The sequence below is a fragment of the Ornithorhynchus anatinus genome, chromosome 3, assembly GCF_004115215.2.
Source record: "Ornithorhynchus anatinus isolate Pmale09 chromosome 3, mOrnAna1.pri.v4, whole genome shotgun sequence".
NCBI classification, from domain to species: Eukaryota; Metazoa; Chordata; class Mammalia; order Monotremata; family Ornithorhynchidae; genus Ornithorhynchus; species Ornithorhynchus anatinus.
Window position 1 is genome coordinate 95837498 of NC_041730.1, and position 13432 is coordinate 95850929.

At 44.1% G+C, this 13432-nt stretch overlaps 1 non-coding gene across 1 annotated transcript; it reads left to right on the forward strand.

The window, feature by feature from the left end:
- The first annotated feature begins 12254 nt into the window (after nt 1-12254).
- Nucleotides 12255-12392, forward strand: LOC114810861. Its single transcript, XR_003758551.1, has one exon. It is a non-coding gene; the product is annotated as a small nucleolar RNA SNORA7 (small nucleolar RNA).
- The last annotated feature ends 1040 nt before the right edge of the window (nt 12393-13432 follow it).

Here is a 13432-nt window from a genome sequence, read left to right on the forward strand (position 1 = left end):
GTATTGAACACCTCCAAATGCTTAATTCATTCAATCATATTTATTGAACGTTTACTGTGGCCAGAGCACTGTGCTAAGTGCTTGGGAATTCAGCCACAAATAGAGACAATCCCTGCCTACAATGGGCTCACGGTCTAGAAGGGGGGAGGCAGACATCAAAACAAGTAGACAGGCATCAGTAGCATAATTATAAATAAAAAGGATTATTGATATATACACATCATTAATAAAAATAAATAGAATTATAATTATAAATATGTGATTATAAGTGCTGTGGGGCAGGGAGGGGGGTAGAGCAAAGGGAGGGAGTCCGGGTGATGGGAAGGGGAGGGGGAGCAGAGGAAAAGGGGGGCTTAGTCTGGGAAGGCCTCCTGGAGGAGGTGAGCTTTAATTAGGGTCTTGAAGGGGAGACATGTGCTAGTTTGACGGATTTGAGGAGAGAAGGCATTCTAGGCCAGAGGTGGGACATGGGCCAGGGATCGACGGCGGGACAGGTGAGAACAAGGCACAATGAGAAGGTTAGAGGCAGAGGAGTGGAGTGTGTGGACTGGGAAGGAGAGAAGGAAGGTGAGGTAAGATGGGGCAAGGTGATGAAGAGCTTTGAAGCCAATAGTGAGGTGTTTTTGCTTGAGATGGAGTTTGATAGGAGTTTGATGGAGTTTAATTCAAATGTATTTATTGAGCACTTACTGTGTACAGAGCACTGAACTAAGCACGTGGGAAAGTACAATACAGCAATAAGGAGAAACAGATCCTGTCCACGATGAGCGTAAAGTCTAGACGGGGGCGACACAGACATCAGTACAAATAAACAAACATCAATATAAATAAATAAAATTTTGATTTGATACAAGATAATTGAGTTAGATGTAGTTAATGTTCCATCCGGGCTCACAGTCTTAATCCTCATTTTACAGATGAGGTAACTGAGGCACAGAGAAGTAAAGTGTCTTGCCCAAGGTCACACAGCAGGCAAATGTCGGAACTCAGATTAGAACCCAGGCCTTCTGATTCCCAGGCCTGGGCTCTTTCCATTAGGCCACACTGTTCATATTTCCATATTTCATTGTCCTTCAGCCTTGAGTGCTCTAATCAATCAACTGCATTTATTGAGCCCCTATTGTGATACTCACAATAAATAATTGTGGAGGATTTGAAGAGTGAGGGCATTTCAGGCCAGAGGTAGGACGTGGGTCAGGGGTCATGGGGTGAGACAGGTGAGATCGAGGCTCAGTGAGGTAAGCACCTGAGGACCAAAGCATGAGGTCTGTGTTGTAGAAGGAGAGAAGCGAGGTGAGGTAGGAGGGGGAAAGGGTTGGAATGCTTTAAAGGCAGTGGTGAGGAGTTTTTGTTTGACATGGAGGTGGATAGGCAACCATTGGAGATTATTGAGGAGGGGGGTGACATGCCCTGAATGTTTCTATAGCCAGATAGCAGAGTGAAGTATGGACTGGAATGGGGAGAGGCAAGTAGTTGGGAGGTCAAAAAGGAGGCTGATGCAATAAAATACCTGCCTTCAAAGAGCTTATAGTTTAGAGGGGGACAGACACTAAAATAAATTACAGATGGGGGAAGCAGCCAATTATGAATATGTATATAAATGCTGTTGGGGATGGGGTGAGTATTGAAGGCTAAGGGAGTGGGACTAAATTAATAGTTGAGGTAACAAACAGGGTGGGACCATAGGGTGGGGGAATGAGAGATTAGTCAGGGAAGACTTCCTGGAAGAGATATGATTTTAGCAAGGGTTTGAAGATGGGGAGAGTGCTGATCTGTCAATTACGAAGGAGGAGGGAGCTCCAGGCAGGAAGATGGGTGTGTACGAGGTTTGATGATGGGTGAGATGAGAGTGAGGCTCAGTGAATAAGTGGGCATTAGAGGAGTAAAGTGTGCAGGCCGGGTTGTAGTGGGAGAGGAGCAAGGATAAGTAGGGGAGAGAGCTGATTGAGTGCCTAGAAGCTGATGGTGAAGATTTTCTGCATGAGGTAGATCACCATGGGATAAATATGGTGAATTAAGTCATTGCTGAACCCCAAGGTTACTTTGGAAGCTTATGGGGAGAGACGTTATGGTTATGCTGCAGTGACCAGTTAAGCTATTCTAGCTGGGAGAGAATTATTAACAGCGCGGCAGGGATTTTAATGATTATTTAGTTTTCTTGCTGTAAGCCTCCAGAGAGCAGGGATCATGCCAATAAATTCTATAGTACTCTCTCAACTGCTTAGTATGGTTCTCTGTGCACAATAGGTGCTCAATAAATGCAGTTGATTGATTAGAACACTCAAGGTTGAAGCACTCTGAAAGATGGATATACGAGCAGCATGGCCTATTGGAAAAAGCCCGGGCCTGGGAGTCAGAAGACCTGGGTTCTAATCCCGGCCCCGATTCTTGTTTGCTTTGTGATCTTGGGCGAGGCACTTTACTTCTATGTGCCTCAGTTACCTCACTTGTAAAATGAGGATTAAGACTGTGAGTCCCATGTGGAACATGGACTACGTCCAACCTGATTATCTTGTATCTACTCCAACGTTTAGTACAGTGCCTGGTACAACAGTAAATGCTTAACAAGTACTATTAAAAAAACCCAAAAAGGTCCAGGATGACTTTCCTGGGATATTTTCTTCACCTTCATAAGGTACATATTTTTCAGATGTGATATAGTATCCTGATAAGCAACATTTGATAACCATGGGGGATTTTTGTAAGTCAGGCAGAGATGAGTCTATCTTTGTTTTGTAGAGGTTAAAACTGAACTAGCCTTTCTTGTAATAGGCTCATTTTATGCTGTGCTGGGGACTCTCCTGGCATTAACCAGCCTGTAATTTGCCAGGGCGTACATCTATTTTTAGAACTCGTTGCTGGAAGAAAACAAAACAGTGTTTGGTAGAGAATTTGTTTTCCAACAGCCCTTCAGTACCATCAGTGAGAAATTCTCCAGTAAACTTGATATTAAGGTAATAATGGTACTAATTAAACACTTACTAGGTACCAAGTACTGTGTAGGATAATCAGATGGGTTACAGTCCTTGTCCCACACAGGGCTCACAGTCTAAGAGGAAGGGAGAGCAGGGATTTTATCCCCATTTTATAGATGAATAGAGGATCAGAGAGGTTAAGTGATTTGTGCAAAATCACACAGTGGCATGGAAAAAGAATAGGCATAAGAGTCAGAGGGTCTGGGTTCTAATCCCTGGTCTGCCACTTGTCTGCTGTGTGACCTTGGGCAAGTCACTTAACTTTCTGGTGCCTCAGTTTCTTCATCTGTAAAATGGGGATTAAATCCTTGTCCTTTATTTAGACTGTGAATCCCATGTGGGACATGGACTGCATCCAATTTGATCATCTTTTATATACCCCAGTGTTTAATAGAGTTCTTGGTACATAGTAAGCACTTAACAATTATTATTACTATAATGATTCATATAGCAGGCCAGAGGCAGAGCTGGGATTTGAACTCTGGTTTCCAGACCCCCCAGTCCCATGTTCCTTCCATTAGGCCAGCCTGCCACCCCTGGGTGGATATCTTTCCCCCAACTATATAGGTCCATTTGTGCTGTCTACCAGAAATTACTTGGGATCCAGAAAAGTAAAAAATCCCAACCATGACAAGATTCCTAGATCCTAAACACAAAAAGCAGGAACTTTTATTTAACCGCCATAACTGCTTCATTCAAATGCTTTGACCTACACATGACCCAATGGATCAGGGTTTATTAAAGGCAGCAAATGCTGGATTTGTAATTTTTTTCCTTTTCATACATCCATTTTACTGTTACTCAACTTTCAGCTCTGTGTGCTTAGTTTAAGATGTGACTGGATGTATTCATTCTGATATCTCAACCATGGATATAATTAAGGACAGGGGATGAGCCCCCAAACAATTGAGAAAGAGAGACTTGGGGGAGCTATAAAAATGACTTCTGTTTTCTGGTTAAAATCCAACTGACCATAATGAAAATGTGGGTTATTTGGACAATGTGTCCCAAATTTCTCAGTTCTTCTCAGCCTGCTGCAGTATAGTGATTAGACTATAAATACAGCCCGTATGATGACTAACCATGTCTTATTTTTGGAGAAAGAAGCTGAATTTCTTCAGCCAGCTAGCAATGCAGATTTGTTTTGAATTCAAAATTTTTAGAAAATCTGGTTCGGGTGTGAAATTTAGAGCTGGATTCAGCCCAACTGCTCCTGACTGTGTCTCCTCTTAAAATCATCCCAAGGCAAAGTAAGCATTCCCAGGGTTCCTATATCTGCATGTTCCTGCTTCCCAGGCTGCTGCCCAGGGCAAATAAGATTTTGTTTATGTTCAGTTCAGCTCTGAGGGCATGGCACAATTAAATAAGTATCTTCAAGTAAATAATAATTTTGAAATTTAATTTAAATCCCAAGAGCTCCTAGATTTAAATGAATTTCAGGCAGACCTAGGAGGGAAATCAAAAAATTGTGGATTTGCTTGATCTTTAGAGAGTTTTACTAGTGATCCCCTTCTGACTATTCCTTGTGGGTATTTGTTGCTTGGTTTTCTTGTATTACCCTGTCATTTCATCACATCCAGCCATTCCAGATTGGCTGTTACCCCAGGTTCTGTGAAGGAGAGATTCCATGCATTTTGCCTAGCTGTGGAGACCATTCCCATTGGAAGAGATAATGGGTCCGGAAGACTACTCCCAAATCAACAGTCAGTTAATCATATTTATTGAGTGCTTACTGGATGCAAAGTACTGTACTAAGCACTTATAATAATGTTGGTATTTGTTAACTGCTTACTATGTGCAGAGCACTGTTCTAAGTGCTGGGGTAGATAGAGGGTAATCAGGTTGTCCCACGTGGGGCTCACAGTCGTAATCCCCATTTTACAGATGAGGTAACTGAGGCACAGAGAAGTTAAGTGACTTGCCCACAGTCACACAGCTGACAAGTGGCGGAGTCAGAATTCGAACCCATGACCTCTGACTCTCCTCTGACTCCAAGGCCCAGGGTCTTTCCACTAGGCCACTCTGGTTGGGAAGGGAAAGCTGGAAAAGGAAGCTGCACAGGCCTAGACCCTGCTTGAGAGTACAATATAGCAATATAATATACATTCCCTGACAATAATGAGTTTACAGTTAGAGGGGGAGACAGGCATTAATATATATAAATAAATGACAAATATGTACAAAAATTATTTGGGGCTGGGAGGGAGGATGAATAGAGGGAACAATTTAGGGCAATGAAGAAGGAACTTGAAGAAAAAGAAAAGAGGGTATAGTCAGGAAAGGCCTCTTGGAGGAGATGTGCCTTCAATAAGGCTTTGAAGCGGGGGAGAGTATTGGATAAGAGGAGGGAGGGTGTTCCAGGCCAGAGGCAGGTTGTGGGTGAGAGACAGGCGGTGAGATAAATTAAATCAAGGTACAGTGAGAAGGTTAGCATCAGAGAAGTGATGTGGGTGGCTTGGGTTGTAGTAGCAGAGGACTCCTGTCAACTCCGGTCCTCTTTCCAAGTCATTTTTCTAAAAATAAGTTCAGTCCATGTCTCCCCACTCCTCAAGAACCTTCAGTAGTTGCCCATCCATCTCTGAATCCAAGAGAAACTCCTTACCAATTGCCTTGCCCCCTCCTCTTACCTCTCTGATTTCCTGCAACAACCCAGCACGTTCAAGTTGCTCTAAAACCAATATACTCGCTGTATCTCGGTCTCGTCTATCTTGTAGCTGATCCTTCACCCAAGTCCTGCCTCTAGCTTGAACTTCCTCCCCCTTCATATCTGACAGACCACCACTGTCCCCACCTTAATAAAATTGCATCTCCTTAAAATTGATAAGCAGCGTGGCTCAATGGAAAGAGCACGGGCCTGGGAGTCAGAGGTCATGGGTTCTAATCCCAGCTCCTCTACTTGTCAGCTGTGTGACTTTGGGCAAGTCACTTAACTTCTCTGTGCCTCAATTACCTCATTTGGAAAATGGGGATTAAGACTGAGAGCCCCATGTGGGACAACCTGATTACCGTGTATCCCCCCCAGTGCTCAGAATGTGCTTGGCACATAGTAAACATTTAACAAATGCCATCATTATTATTATTACCTCCTCCAAGAGGCCTTCCCTGATTACACCCTCATTTTCCTAACCCTCCCTTCCTTCTGTATGGCCCTTGCATTGAATTTGTACCCTTTATTCAGCCCACATTCGGCCCACAGCACTTATGTATGTATCCATAATTTATTCACATTAATGTTTGGCTCCCGTTCTAGACTCTCAGCTCCTTGTGCGCAAGGAAAGAATCTATCAACTCTGTTGAATTGTACTCTTCCAAGCATTTATTACAGTACTCTGGGCAGAGTAAGCTCTCAATAAGTGTGACTGATTGATTCTTGCTCAAATCAATTCTCTCCTATACATACATCCCCCCCCCGCAGACACTAAGATGTGTAGATTCACACAGATTCTTTCCCTCCATTCTCTTCCACACAGTCATACACAACCATAGGCAAGCTCATTGTGGGCAGGGGGTGTGACACTTTTGTTTTGTACTTTCCAAGTGCATAGTACAGTGCACTGCACCCACCGAGTGAGCACTAAATTTTATTACTACTACCAATAGACTCTCAAATACATTTCTGTCACACATTCTTTCCCTCATACACGCACATCCACATTCGTTTACACGTGCCTTCTCTCTCACACACATATTCCTCTCTCAAACATTAGCTCATAAATTTTCTCATATTCTTTTTCTTTTCTTACACATGCTATTGGCAGAATTCCAGGCCTTGGGCCGACTTAAAATATTTCCAATTCATCTTTTCCTGTTGTATCTATCTGACCTTTTGCCCAGCAACACTATTCCTCCTGTCATCGACACCCAGGTCCACTGCCCTCACTTACTAATCTCATTTCTAGACAGCGAGCTCGTTGTGGGCAGGGATTGTCTCTCCTTATTGCTGTATTGTACTTTCCTAAGCACTTAGCACAGTGCTCTGCATACAGTAAGCTCTCAATAAATATGAATGAATGAATGTCTACCAACTCTGTTGTATTCAATCAATGGTATTTACTGGGTGCTTACTCTAGACTGTAAGGGAATGTGGTAGGGAATGTGTCTGTTATATTGTACACTCCCAAGCACTTAGTATAGTGTTCTGCACACAGTAAGTGCTCAATAAATACAATTAATTGACTGACTGATTAATATTTGCAGAGCACTATACTATTTGGGAGAGTACAGTACAACAGAGTTGGAAGACATGGTCCCTGTTGTACTCTAAGACTCTGTTGTACTGTACTCTCCCAAATAGTATAGTGCTCTGCAAACATTAATCAGTCAGTCAATTAATTGTATTTATTGAGCACTTACTGTGTGCAGAACACTATACTATTTGGGAGAGTACAGTACAACAGAGTTGGAAGACACGGTCCCTGCCCACAGAGAGCTAAGAGTCTAGAGGCAGAGACAGCAGCAAGGCTTAGAGGAAAGAGCACGGGCTTGGGAGTCAGAGGACATGTGTACTAATCCCGGCTCCACCGCTTGTCTGCTGTGTGACTTTGGGCAAGCTGATTAACTTCTCTGTGCCTCAGTCACCTCACCTGTAAAATGGGGATTAAGACCGTGACCCCCATGTGGGACAACCTGATTACCTTGTATCAACCCCAGCGCTTATAACAGTGCTTGGCACATAGTAAGTGCTTAACAAATATCACGATTATTATTATTATCACTATTATATAAATGAATAAATTATGGCTCTGTAAAGAAAGCACTTTCCCAAGCACTTAGTGCTGTGCTCTGCACAGAGCAAGCACTCAATACATTCCAGTGATAGATTTCATATCTTTAATTCTCTCTTGAAACCACCCTCTCCCCGCTCTCTTACCCATGACAACCTTGCTAACTCTTAGGATTGAGCTCCCCAATGCCTCCTTCTCACCCCCGCATCTCCCTCCCATCCCACATCCACTCTCTTATCCTTGGTTTTCCCTTAAGAAGAAACACACCTCTCATCTGCTTTCAGAATTGACCCCTTCCACGTGCACTTCTGATTTCACCCCTTCCCATCTTACTACGAATACTTGCATCCAGTCTTCTTCCCACCCTTACTACCATCTTCAACCCCTCATTCCCTGATGGCTCCTTCCCCTATGCCTTCAGACATGCTCAAACCCTCCTATCCACAAAAACAAACATCTCTGAACCCTACTGCACCATCCAACCATCTCCCCACTCCCATTCCCAACCACACTCCTCATTCAGGTTCCATATACCCAACACCTCCGCTTCCTCGGCTCCACCTCCCTTCTTGACCTTCTACAATCCATTTTCTTCCCACTTCACTCCATTGTGATCTTACTCCAAGATCACCAATGACTTCCCTGCCAAACCTAATGGATTCAATTCCTTCCCAAATCCTTCTCTTGGCTGCTCTCAACACTGCAGACCATGCCCTCCTTTTGGAAACATTATTTAACCTTGTTTGACTGACAGAGTTCTCCCCTGATTGTCTTCTTACCTCTCTGGTCAAGCCTTCTTAGACTTGTTCATTGGTTCTTTCTCTGTTTCCTTCCCTCTAACTGTCCCTCAAAGCTCTAGATTGACTCCCCTTTTTTTCTCACTTTACATTCACTCCCTTAGGAAGCTCATCAGCTCCCATAGCTTCAGTTACCAACTCTTTCAACTAGTGGTATTTAATGAGTGCTAACTGTGTGCAAAGCACTGTACTAAGTGCTTGGGAAAGCACAGTACAATAGAGTTGGTATACAAGTTCCCTGACCAAAACAAGCTTTCAGTCTAGAGTGGGAGACAGACATTAAAATATATTACAGATAGAGGAAAAGGCCAAGTATAAGGAGACGTACATAAGTGCTTTTGGGCTGGGAGTGGGGTAAGTATCAACATCCTTAAAGGGAACAGACACACGAGAAAAGGTGACACAGAAGAGAGCTTGAATATGATGGAGAAAAGAGGGGCTAATCAGGGAAGGTTTCTTGGAAAAGATATGATTTCGTAGGGCTTTGATGATGGGATGAATGGTGGTCTATTATATATAAAGGGGGAGGGAGTTCCAGCCAGAGAGAGGATGAAGATGTCAGGTCCATGATGAAATTGATTAGTCTGAGATACACTAAGTGCCTTTATGTAGGTGGCTCCCTTGCTAGCCCTGACCTCAGTCCTTCTCTGCCATCTTGCATTTCCTCCTGCCCCCAAGGCAACTCTGTCAATCAAACAATGGTATTTATTGAGCACTTACTGTGGGGAGAGCTCTATGATGAGCACTGGGAGAGTACAATACAACAGAATTGGTAGGCAAATTCCCTGCACACAAGGAGTTTACACACTATGTACATGACCTGGTGGCACTTCAAGGTGCATATGTCTAAAATTGAACTTTTCATCTTCCCCTACAAATTGTCTCCTCTACGTAACTTTCCCATCACAGTTGATGACATCACCATCTTTTCTGTCTCTCAAATTCATGTCCTTGGACTGAATTCTTGATTCCTCCCTTTCTTCCAACTCTCCTTTTCATTCCATCACCCTGATTTACCTACTTCCAGTCTCCTTCCTCTTCATCCTATGCTTCCCTCTGGTGACTGGCTGGACGGAGTCCTGTCCCACATGGGGCTCACTGTCTCAATCCTTCCCTTGAGGGTAGGTATCATGTCAGCTAAGCACTCTTAAGCACTTAGTACAGTTCTTTGCACACAGTAAACTTTCAGTAAATACAATTGAATGAAGGAATGAACTCTTTTGTACTCTTCTAAACTCGAAAGTACAGTGCTCTGCACCCAGTAGGCACTCAGTAAATGCCAATGATTGATTGATAGTTCCACTTTGATTCTCTTTCTCTCTTCACATCATTATAATCCATATTTTCCTCTCCATTCAAACTGCTACCATGTTAATCCAAGCACTTATCCTATCCCGTCTCGATTAGGGTATCAACCTCCTTGCGGACCTCCCTGCCTCTTGTCTCTCCCTACTCCAGTCTATACTTCACTGTAATTCCTGGATCATTTTTCTACAGAAAGGTTCAGTTCATGTTTCCCCTCTCCTCAAGAACTTCCAGAGATTTCCCATCCACCTCTGTATCAAACAGAAACTCCTTAATAACAGCTTTAGAGCACTCAATCACCTCAGTAGCCCCTCCTACTTCAACTTGCTACCCTCCTACTCCAACCCAGCCCGCGCACTTCATTCCTCTAATGCCAACCTACTCACTATACTTTGGTCTTTTCTATCTCACATGCTGCCTCTGGCTTGGAACATCATTTCACCATCTTCAGAGTCTTATTGAATGCACGTCTTCTCCAAGAGACCTTCCCTGACTAAACCCTCATTTCCTCTTCTCCCACCCCCTTCTACATCACCCTTGCACTTGGATTTAGTCCTTTTATTCACCCCTTCCTCAGCCCCACAGCACTTAGTTACTTATCCATAATTTTGAAAATTATATTAATTTCCATCCCCCCCGCAGACTCTAAACTCATGTGAGCAGGGAACATGACTACCAACTTTGTTATATTGAACTCTTTCTCAAGCTTAGTGCAGTGCTCAGCACACAGTAAGCACTCAGTAAATATGATTGATAGTTTTCTCCCTCTCTCTTTACTCTCTTTCTCCCACCAGCAAGACTAGTTCTCTGCTCTTCGTTCCAGATCAGAGGTGCAGCTGTGCTGCCAAACTCTGTGCCATCCAGGACCTGCTACCTGAGGTTTCTGGTGCTTGCAAAATGACTCTATTCCTTCTCCACCACTGCACTTCCCCTCCCTTTTCCTCACAACTCTGGCTCGTTGATCCTCTGAACAGCAGTGGTCCTGCCTCTCTTTGAGACTGGAACAAGAAGCTCAGCTGTCAGCACACCTGAGGGCTCAGATTCTCTCTTTTCTTTTTTTAATGGTATTTGTTAAGTGCTTATCATGTGCCAGGTACTGTACTAAATCCTGGGGTAGCTACAAGTTAATCACATTGGACAGTATCCATGTCCCGCATGGGGCTCACAGTCTTAATCCACATTTTACAGATGAGGTAACGGAGGCACAGAGAAGTTAAGTGATGTGCCCAAAGTGACACAGCAGAAAAGTGGCAGTCGGGATTAGAACCCAAGTCCTTCTGACTCCCAGGCCCGTGATCTATCCACTAGGCAACACTGCTTCTACCTTCGTCCCTTCTCTTCCCTTCCCTTCCCTTCCCTTCCCTTCCCTTCCCTTCCCTTCCCTTCCCTTCCCTTCCCTTCCCTTCCCTTCCCTTCCCTTCCCTTCCCTTCCCTTCCCTTCCCTTCCCTTCCCTTCCCTTCCCTTCCCTTCCCTTCCCTTCCCTTCCCTCTCTCCTCTTCCTTCTCTTATTCCTTTCTCTCTCATTCCTCCCCCTATCAACTCTCTCTCATTTCCCTCTACCTCTACCTCCACCTCCCTCTCTCTCTCCCTTTTTATCTCTTCTTGATTCCCTGCTGCAGTAGCCTCCCCTCCTCCCCATGGGCTGCAAACTCCCTCACAGAGGGCCACCGGTGACTCTAGAGATTGACCCATCCTGCTCTAGGGTCACTGGTCACATTCACAGTGGAGCAGCTGCTGCGCAAAACAAGACCTGCTCGTTCAGGAAAACAGTTGAAATGAAAAGGAATGGGGGAGATGGGATATGTCAGAACTAAATTCATTTTCTTTTCTTAGAATATTAGTTGCAGGGAGCCTGGCCTATTGGAAAGAGCACAGGTCTGGGAGTCAGAGGACCTGGGTTTTAATCCCAACTCTGCCAATTGTTTGTTATGTGGCCCTGGGCAAGTTACTTAACTTCTCTATGCTTCAGTTACTTCATCTGTAAAATGGAGATTAAAACTGCGAGCCCTATGTGGGTTAGGGGCTGTCTCCAAATCAATTATCATTTATCTAGCCCAGTGTTTAATACAGTTCCTGGATATTAAGTGTTTAACAAATACCATAAAAAAGGGAGAAGATATTTCTTTAATGCATTGGGTTAGATAACAGTAAAACAGTCCTTCCTGATTCACTGGTAATTCTTTCATGACAGCATGCAAACCATCTTCTTTCTTTTTGGCTTAAGCTTCCATTTTGCCTCAAGATTGATGAGAACAGGGAACTTGTCTACCAACTCTGGTATACTGTACTCTCCCAAGCTTAATTCAGTGCTCTGCACATAGTAAACACTCCAAGGGGAAGCTGCATCTCCTAGTGAATAGAGCAAAGGTCTGATAGTCACTTGGCTGTGTGACCTTGGGCAAATCACTTCAATTCTCTGGACCTCCATTACCTCATCTGTAAAATAGGGATTCCCCTCTCAGGGTCACACCTGGATAGTTTCCAGTACTCTACCAGTCTTGACTACAGGAGGGAGAGTCAGTCAGAGGAATATCCATTCCATTCCTAGTTTGCCCAGTGACTAGTGAGTGGAGGGCAATCTGCTAAAAGTCCCAGCTCTCCTGTGCTGGGCAGCAGTGTCATGGAAGAGAGTCAAGGGCAGAGACTCAGGTTTCCTGCATGGAAGGAAGCAGTGGTAAACCACTTCCATATTTTTTACCAAGAAAACTCTATGGGTTCACTACCAGAGGGATGGCAGGTGGAGGTGGGATGTTCTGGAACAGATGTGTCCATGGCGTTGCTATGGCTTGAAGATGACGGCATAAAACAAGACAAAATAGGGATTAAGACTGTGAGCCCTTTGTGGGTCATGGACTGTGTCCAAACTGATTAGCTTGTCTTCACCCCGGCGCTTAGAACAGTGCCTGACACATATGAAGAATGTAATGAATTCCATAGAAAATACATAAATAAATATAACTGATTGATTGATCTTGTAGGTGATGCCAGAGGTACTGGCTTTCCATTTTGAACCTGGGGGTGAGCGGGTGACCGGCCTTCTAGAGCCACAGGGAAAAAATGGCAGAAAATATAGACCCAACTAGAACTGGCTTGGCTCCCCCCATCCCTGCCCCCCAAATGCATAGACGCATAGACCCAGAGGCAAGACCAGGAACCCAGAAATGTATCCAGAAACACTGCTCAGAGATGCAGTCAACTACAGATCCAGAGCCAGGCCAGCGACTACAACTGGAGAGCATCAAAGACAGACAAACATATTCCCAGGTCTGCAATTCTCGAAGCAGTGTGGCTTAGTGGATAGAGCACGGGCCTTGGAGTCAGAAGGACCTGGGTTCTAAACTCAACTCTGTTACTTGTCTGCTGTGTGACCTCGGGCAAGTCAGTTCACTTCTCTGTGCCTCAGTTACTTCATCTGTAAAATGGGGATTAAAACTGTGAGCCCCATGTGGGACATGGATTGTGTACAACCTTATTAGTTGTATTTACCCCATCGTTTAGAACAGTGCCTACCACATAGCAATTTCTTAAGAAATATTATTAAAATAAATTGGGACTAGAGCCTCAGTCAGAGAACCACTTGTTAAATCCAGATGGAACAGACACAAAGATCGACAGGAGCTTAGACAGACA